The following is an 8,798-nucleotide window of genomic DNA, read 5'->3' as shown; positions in this document are numbered from 1 at the left end:
ATTGGCTGTTGGCCGTACAGGGAACGCGTTTCTGCGCTCTGATTGGTTGAAAGTTTCTGAAACTCCACGTTAGTGGCAGTAACGGAGTTGCTCTCTGCAATCTGATTGGTGGAAAGTTTGTTGCCGTGAGCTACATGTTTTACTTTCCCGGGATTATTGAGTAAATTTCATTATATTATTAAAAAAAAAACGAAATTGAACAAAAATTACGCATACTACGAATAATATTGACAAAAATAATAATCGTGTAACTAATAATAAAACAGTACATTACATTATTTTAGAATTATTTATTTATTTATTATTATTATTTTATATATATATTAAGATTTGTGGGGGAAAACCAGTTTCTGTGACAAAGGGGGAACACTAAGGGCCTCTGTTATATTGTTATATCCATCGGGGGGACATCCCATAACAAAATCGCCTCAGACCCTATTAATGTAAGCGATGGTCCAGATTTAAACATATAACAGCATTAAATTCAAAAAACATTTACATCTGACTTCCAAACACAGCTAATGCACCTCAGTATCAACATTAGCCTCTAGTCTGTCAGTGTGGTCCCTGTTTTATGTACAGTTCACATTGTGTTTTTGATAAACTATTTGATTTAATGCTTTATAAACAATCTGGTTGTACAACCAGACACATCAAATAAGATTCAAGATTTTTATCTTGTTTTCTTTATTTCTATATCTTTATTTTTATCTAAATAAAGGATGGATGTGAATATAAGTTGGCGTTAAAGTCAGCATGAAATCAAGACTTTATTTACTTTACTAGAGCACATTCTTGATGCAAACAATAATTCAGTGCAAGTTAATCAGCTGAAAATTGTTTTGAAAACTGTTTGTCTTTGTAATCTTTAATCGAAATCTTTAACTTTTACTTCCGCTCTGGAATGGCATTCCGTTTCTGATGACGTCAGTTTGACGGCTTGGGCAGAATATCCTTAAACACATCCCTCCAACCATTAGACTGATATGAGAGAGAGAGAGAGAGAGAGAGAGAGGAGGAGCACAAATATAAAACCATGCCCTCTATTCAATAATCCATTTCAGTTGGAAATATGTCACTACACTGAAATAAAGTCGGCAGCAACGTCCGGTTCACGTGGACTTTAACAATCCCAGCTCAGTGTTTGTGACCCTGTATTAAGGTTTCTGCTGAGAACATCTGAGGAAAATGCCTACATTTTAGTTTTTAAAGTGTACATATTAGAACAAAATGTACCTGTTGAAAAGATAGCACCCCAGTGACAGCTGTTGTACCTTTTGTTTTTCTGTGAGCGTATAGATATGCATAATTTCCTGCAGAAAAGCTATTCTTTAGCATTTATGGCAGCTGATCTGTAGTAATACTTGGGAAATATGTGGGTTATATGTTGTGTAGAATATGGTTAGACTATTGCTACTTTTAAATGGGAACCATCAGTATGGAAACATGCTTTTTGTGCTACTGCATCCCAAGAAATAATTTTAGTGGCTTCTAATTCATGTTAAGTTTGAGGCGATCAGTTTCATAAATGAACTTGTAATAAATATGCATATTTATATTATTCTCTTTTGAGGAAACAGAACATAAAATAATGTGTAAAAAAATGGTTAAAGAAACCTGCAAGGTCAATAAATAAATAAACATTTCTTAAACACATTTGAATGTTTTTGAACGAAGCTGAATGGAAAGTCTAATATGAAGGGCCATCTAACTCATCAATACATCCCTCCCCAACTTCCTATTTCAATAGGAAATACATCAACAAAGAGAAAAAAACTGCTCGTCAGACCATTTCATGGGGTCTTTGAGAGGTTGCTGAATGCATTGAAGAGATGAAGAGTATTTGGAGTGACAGAAGTTGTGAGAGTGATCTCTGTGTGGCCCATCTTCTTCCATCTCCAGACCCCCCCCCCCCCCCCCTAACCTTCGGGACCCCGCTGACCCCTGTTGCCATGATGCCTGCAGTGAGGAGTCTGTGGATGGAGAGTTGCGTCGATTAGGACTGAGTGACCCTTGACCTGACCCTACACACACCTCTACACACACACTTGAGCATCAACTTTTACTCTCTTAGCTAGAGTCACTGATCACATGCTGACCACACACACACACAAAACAAACTCAAACACACACGCATTTGAACTAAACAGCTCAACAGTGTGTGTAATAGCCACATGACATCAGTTTAAATCACAGATCAGCAAAGCCATGATTTGCTACTAGCTATTGTTAGGCAGCAGCAGGTGGTATTGGGGGAAGGACATGCTCATTCTAAAGAGTACTGATTGCACCAAAATAAATATTGGTTAACAAAGTGAGTCATATGTTGTCTGTTTTCCCACAATAAGTAAAGATGATGGGTTTAAATCACAAGCTTTTGCTTTTATATCTCCCTTTTGGAGTTTTACAGATCCTGGTCAACTGCTATTGTATGAAAATAGTAGCCTCGACATTCTTAAAAACAAGTAATATGGGTTTGGAATGATAAAAGGGTTACATAATTTTATTTTGGGTGAACTATTTCTTTAAAATCCAACTGGAAAAACTCACACACCTATAGAGTTCACTGGTGTTTTAAGCTGAAGTGAACACTAGTGGCAGCAAACCACCAACTGAATGATTACTCATTTATGATTACGGGGCAGATTATCAATTAATAAATACTTACTTAAATACTTAAATACATTTTATCATTTGTATCATACAGCCAGTTTATATGGCATTTTTGACATAGTAAACTTGTTTGGTAGCAGCATTACATTCAGTCCAAATCGGGATAAGAAAACCCAAGGAAAACAGGCTTAAATGGCAAAGTTGATTCAACAAATACAGTACATTCGTATCTTGTTTGCTTTTGTTTAAACTGTCAGTTAGGTTTAGCATAAGGTTAAGTGTAGGAGCTACATAATTTTCAAACATGAATGGCATGATAGGTACAACAATATTGCCAGATTCATATTGATCTGTTTTGGATATAACTAAACATGGTTTAAGTTTTAATGTGTTGCAAAAATGCAAGTAGCACCATAATATATTGCAGAAATGTCACCACAAGCATGTAGTGTGTTGCTTAAAGTACTTTAGCCATTGCCATGGATCCACAGCAATTCATCCTAACTTTAGCTAGATGATAATGTTGTCCAAAATGAAGTACTTCTGCATCTCTTTCTGACTCCACAACCAGTCAGACTGAGGATGCTACCAGATCCTAAGAGAAGTACAGACCACTGAGTACCTCCAAAAAAAAAAAACATTCCTCAGGGTCTCTATTTCTTTGTGCAAATATTTTCTCTGCAGACAAACCTCATTTTGGCAGTTCACACAACCGCCTTCATGGAGGATTTTCCCCAGCGTTTTACCATATTTCAGAAACACTTCTGATAGCTTGATACTGAGCCATCTTTTCATACTTGAGGTGTCTCCATCATCCAAACCATCATCATAATGAATGCTGTTTCTGGCCTGTCCTGCACTGCTGACGTTACTGTGTTTGACTTTGTCAAGCCCCCACTGCTTCTTGAGGGCCATCAGGATGGGAAGCGTTGATAGAGAGTGAGAGGGTGGGTAGAAAAATAGTCCTGAGAGACAGAGAGATCACAGTGAAGATAGAGCGTGAGAAAACGACTGCCACTAACAACAGACATCTGATGAAGGACAACACAGACACCAGACCACCCTTTATGAGGGCGTAACAAAACCCTGTCTCCATTTATTCATTTTTACTCCCCTTTATTCAGACAGAGACAGTAATAGCAAGTATAAACTTTCTAAAGTAAAGTGCAAAACCCTTTACTCTTAAGGTGGCATATACACTGTGTTTCCAAAAGTTGTTCTTTCCAGTGTTTCCGTAGAAGAACCATTTTTGGTTCCCCAAAGAACCTTTTAGTGAACAGCTCTTAAAATAACCTTTTTTTTTTTCTTAGATTAAAGAACATTATAATAATCTCAAGAACCCTTTTCCATTATAGATTTTCCAAACATTTTGTGCAATAGAAAGGTTCTATGGATGTTAGAAGTTCTTCATAGAACCACTAATGTAAATAAAAAAACAATTATTGTGACTTTTCTTGAAGTTAATGTCACTTGCCATGTCACATCTAGTCACATGACACATGGAAATCAAGGGTGTTTGAGATCACTGACTACAGATCTGACACATAATGTGGCAGTACATCAATAAACTCCTGTGGCAGCAGACTTTCTGGATCTGGATCTAATTGGAAACTCGATTTTTAAGAGTTATAGCTACGTACATTGACTTACCTTGAAATATTATTTATGATACCCAGAAATCAAGTCAGCTTAAAGTCATTAGGAACCACCCTACCTCCAAAAAGAGACCCTGGGAAGCGTTTTGTGAAGTAACCACCAAACTATCAGTATTTATTGTGCTGTCATTTTTGTCATGATGATGAAGAGGGAGATTTTTGATCCTCGTGAGGAGGTCTTTGGGGACAGATGGTCTGACCTCAGAGGAGCTGCCAGGACTGCCGTTGGTGAGACCTTACTATCAGTATTTCTGTCTTATGAGCACTATCACACAAGTGTCATAAACAGAGTTTGTATGTGGATGTTGAGTGAATATGTGTGTGTGTGTGTGTGTGTGTGTGTGTGTGTGTGTGTGTGTGTGTGTGTGTGTGTGTGTGTGTGTGTGTGTGTGAAAGAGTTACATCTGAAACCTTCTTCACCAAATATCTTCAAAAGTGTCACAAAGTTCTAAGGAACTGGGACACAAGCCATGCGTATACATGCATTCATTCATACACACACACACACACACACACACACACATGCTGAAAATCAGATAAGAGCAGAGCAAAGTTCAGAGCTAAAAGCTGAACCCATCACTCTGAGATGTGGCTTCCATCGCTCTAGATTTATTTCATTCCCTGTTTTCTCTGGCTGTATATCTCTCACTCTTCCCCCTAATAACCACATCTCTCTCCTTTTATAGTTCATGGAGAGTCGTCGGCCAGCATGAAACCATTTACTCTGTATATTTGAGTATTTTCCTCTTTTACGACACCAGTGTGAACTGCTTTTACAGAGAGAAGACCTGTTTTGATTGTGCTGTTATCATCTTACTCCGAGTGAGTGTTGGCAGCAAAATACAGCAACCGTGGCTTATAAGAATTACACAATAGAGGATACAACAAGGTAAATGAATTGTGTGTGTGTGTGTGTGTGCGTGCGTGTGTGTGTGTGTGTGTGTGTGAGAGAGAGAGAGAGAGAGAGGGGGAGAGCAATGGGGGAAAAGATACATGTTTGAATGAAAAACATAAGCTCTGTTCTAAAGTCTAATAAGCTGTCCAATTTGATAGCATTTTAAAGTATCATGGATGTGCAACCAATGCCAAGACTGCTCAATATGCAGTACGGTGATGCTGCCTTTTAAGACCCCTTCTTTGGAGAAATACTAAAGCAGCATAAGACATAACAAATTTAAGTCATAAAAGCATTGTGGGAACATTGTTTCAAATGTCTTTGTTTTCACCCAAAATATATATATATATATACATTTTTTTATTATTATTGTTCTAGGAACATAAAAATATCCAGTTTTCTTGTTACTAAAATATTTCTTACAATTTCTACTAATTAATTTTTTTACCCAAAATATGACATTCTAAAAAGGTTTTCATTCAACATTATGAGAATATTCACCAACATCATAAGAATGTTCCAGGAATATTGTTCAAAGAACGCTTCTGCAACATTATGAGAATGTATATCAAATATTAATGTCCCATGTTTTGTGCAGCTTTTAAGAAACATGAGTGAAGCTGTGAAAACGTTCCTTGTTCGCTAGGTATCCTTTATGAAATAAAGCTATTCCAGAAGGCACTGTGACAAACTCAGTAAAACCATATATTAAACAAAGCTGAGAGAAATTCTGGTGCTGTGGAAAAATATTGTCATCACCCAGTATTCATTAATAGTTACTAATTACAAAATTAATTTATTAAAAAAAAAAACATATATGTAATGGCTTACTCTATTATGCATAATAAAACAAATTGGACAAAATATAATTTCTTTCACTTCATAAACTTGAATAAATAAAGATGGTTGTGAACAGATGAATGCAAATGCACAGAGTATCAGACTAATCGGATTATGCATACTATGCTAGTTTTTAAGACCACAAAAACAGACATAAATTTTAATTATAATGTAGTTCAAACTACATATATCATAACATAACAGGCGCTACAAAGGGCACCCATTAAAAGTTCTTTACATTTATTCACTTAGCTGACGCTTTTATCCAAAGCAACTTACAATTGCCACATATGTCAGAGGTCGCACACCTCTGGAGCAACTAGGGGTTAAGTGTCTTGCTCAGGGACACATTGGTGTCTCACAGTGGATTCAAACCCGGGTCTCTCACACCAAAGACATGTGTCTTATCCACTGCGCTAGCACCACCCCAAGTGAAAATGAAAGTGAAGTGAAATTCAGCCAAGTATGGTGACCCATACTCAGAATTTGTGCTCTGCATTTAACCCATCCGAAATGCACACACACAGAGCAGTGAACACACACACACACTGTGAGCACACACCCGGAGCAGTGGGCAGCCATTTATGCTGCGGCGCCCGGGGAGCTGTTGGGGGTTCGATGCCTTGCTCAAGGGCACCTAAGTCGTGGTATTGAAGGTGGAGAGAGAACTGTACATGCACTCCCCCCACCCACAATTCCTGCCAGCCCGGGACTCGAACTCACAACCTTTCAATTGGGAGTCCGACTCTCTAACCATTAGGCCACAACTTCCCTAGCCATTTAAGTCATTTGGATCACTTGGGGATGCTATAGAGATCCAGTTTCGAAGGAGAAACTTATTACTTACAACATTTATAATAAATAGGCTAATTTAATTCAGTTTTTAAAAGTTTTGATAAACATTGCTTAATTAAATTGCAGTTTTATAAAAAAAAAATGTCGAATGTATCTTTATGCTTATCAAGGCTGTAAACACAGATAGCTACCCAACAGATCATAACGCAAGTACAAGGTAGATATTGCTGAAGTGACCAAGCATTAACGTGTATGGGCAAATTGTGGCCGAATTTGGCATATATATGGAAGAGATAGAATAGTATGCTATATGTTGCTATGTTTCTGGTATAGCAACATCCCATGTCTCCCATGTGCTTCAATCTAGTGTACTAAATCAGTCAATTATAAGGGGTTATTTCAGTATGGACTCTATTTTTACAAGGCAAATGGCTATACAGACAGTAGTGAGCAAGACCACTCAGAGTTTGGTTTGGTTTGGTTTAGAAAAGAAAAGAAAAGAAAAGAAAAAAAGAAAAGAAAAGAAAAGAAAAGAAAAGAAAAGAAAAGAAAAGAAAAGAAAAGAAACAAGAAAGGAACAAGAAAGGAACATGTGAATCGGTTGTCTTGGGATCCAGGGAATTTTGGTTTTATTACATTTACAATTACATTTATTCATTTAGCAGAGGCTTTTATCCAAAGCGACTTACAGATGAGGACAGTGGAAGCAATCAAAAACAACAAAAAGAGCAACGATATATAAGTGCTATAACAAGTCTCAGTTAGGTTAACACAGTACACGTAGCATGGGATTTTAAAAAATATAATAAATAAAAAGAAAACAGATAGAATAAAAAAAGAATAGAGCAAGCTAGTGTTTGAGGTCTTTACACGTACACACACACACACACACACACACACACACATATATACATATATACATACATATACACACACACACACACACACACACACACACACACTCATACACAATTGCATAATAAATGAAAAGAAAATAGAATATAAAAAGATTAGAAAGGTAGTTAGATTTTTTTTTCAAGAATAGAATTAGAATAGTGAGTGTTAAAGTTAGAGGGTCAAATAAAGATGGAAGAGATGTGTTTTAAGCCGATTCTTGAAGATGGCTAACGACTCAGCTGCTCGGATTGAGTTGGGGAGGTCATTCCACCAGGAGGGAACATTTAATTTAAAAGTCCGTAAAAGTGACTTTGTGCTTCATTGGGATGGCACAATCAAGCGACGTTCACTTGCAGAACGCAAGCTTCTAGAGGGCTGAATATAACATAGGTCAGAAGTAACAAATTTAGGTAAATGGTTGCAGAGCCATTGGTAGTTTTGTAGGCAAACATCAATGCCTTGAATTTTATACGAGCAGCTATTGGAAGCCAGTGCCAATTGATAAACAGAGGTGTGACGTGTATTCTATTTGGCTCATTAAAAAATAAACTTGCTGCTGCGTTCTGAATTAATTGTAAAGGTTTGATAGAATTGGCTGGAAGACCTGCCAAGAGGGCATTGCAATAGTCCAGCCTGGACAGAACAAGAGCTTGAACAAATTCACTCTCCAAATGACCATCTTTCTGTGAGTTTTGCACACACATTCCCTGCTGACTGTTTCATTAGCCTCTCTGTAAATGGCAATCCATGGCATTCCCAAACCATTGCCTCAAGAATTCCCAATTCATTCCTGCACCATTCCGATTACTCTTCCTCATTATAGATGGTCGACAATGAGGCTAATTTAAAACAGATGAGGTTCTGCCATGTCTGCAGTGACTGACAGGGTGTGAAGGGGACTCAAACCCAACTCCTCAGGAAAGACGCTAGACTGACAGTGTGAAATACAGTTTGGTTTGAGCATTGTGCAAAAACTCAACCCTATATTTGTGTGTACAAGTGATTGTGTAAGAGAGAGATTAATGGTGAGAAAGATATTGGAAATATAATTTTCTGTGCGAATACATATGCACATGCAGGTAACACTTTATTTTACAGTCCTG

Source organism: Carassius carassius, chromosome 46, assembly GCF_963082965.1.
Source record: "Carassius carassius chromosome 46, fCarCar2.1, whole genome shotgun sequence".
NCBI classification, from domain to species: domain Eukaryota; kingdom Metazoa; phylum Chordata; class Actinopteri; order Cypriniformes; family Cyprinidae; genus Carassius; species Carassius carassius.
This window is presented reverse-complemented; position numbering follows the sequence as displayed.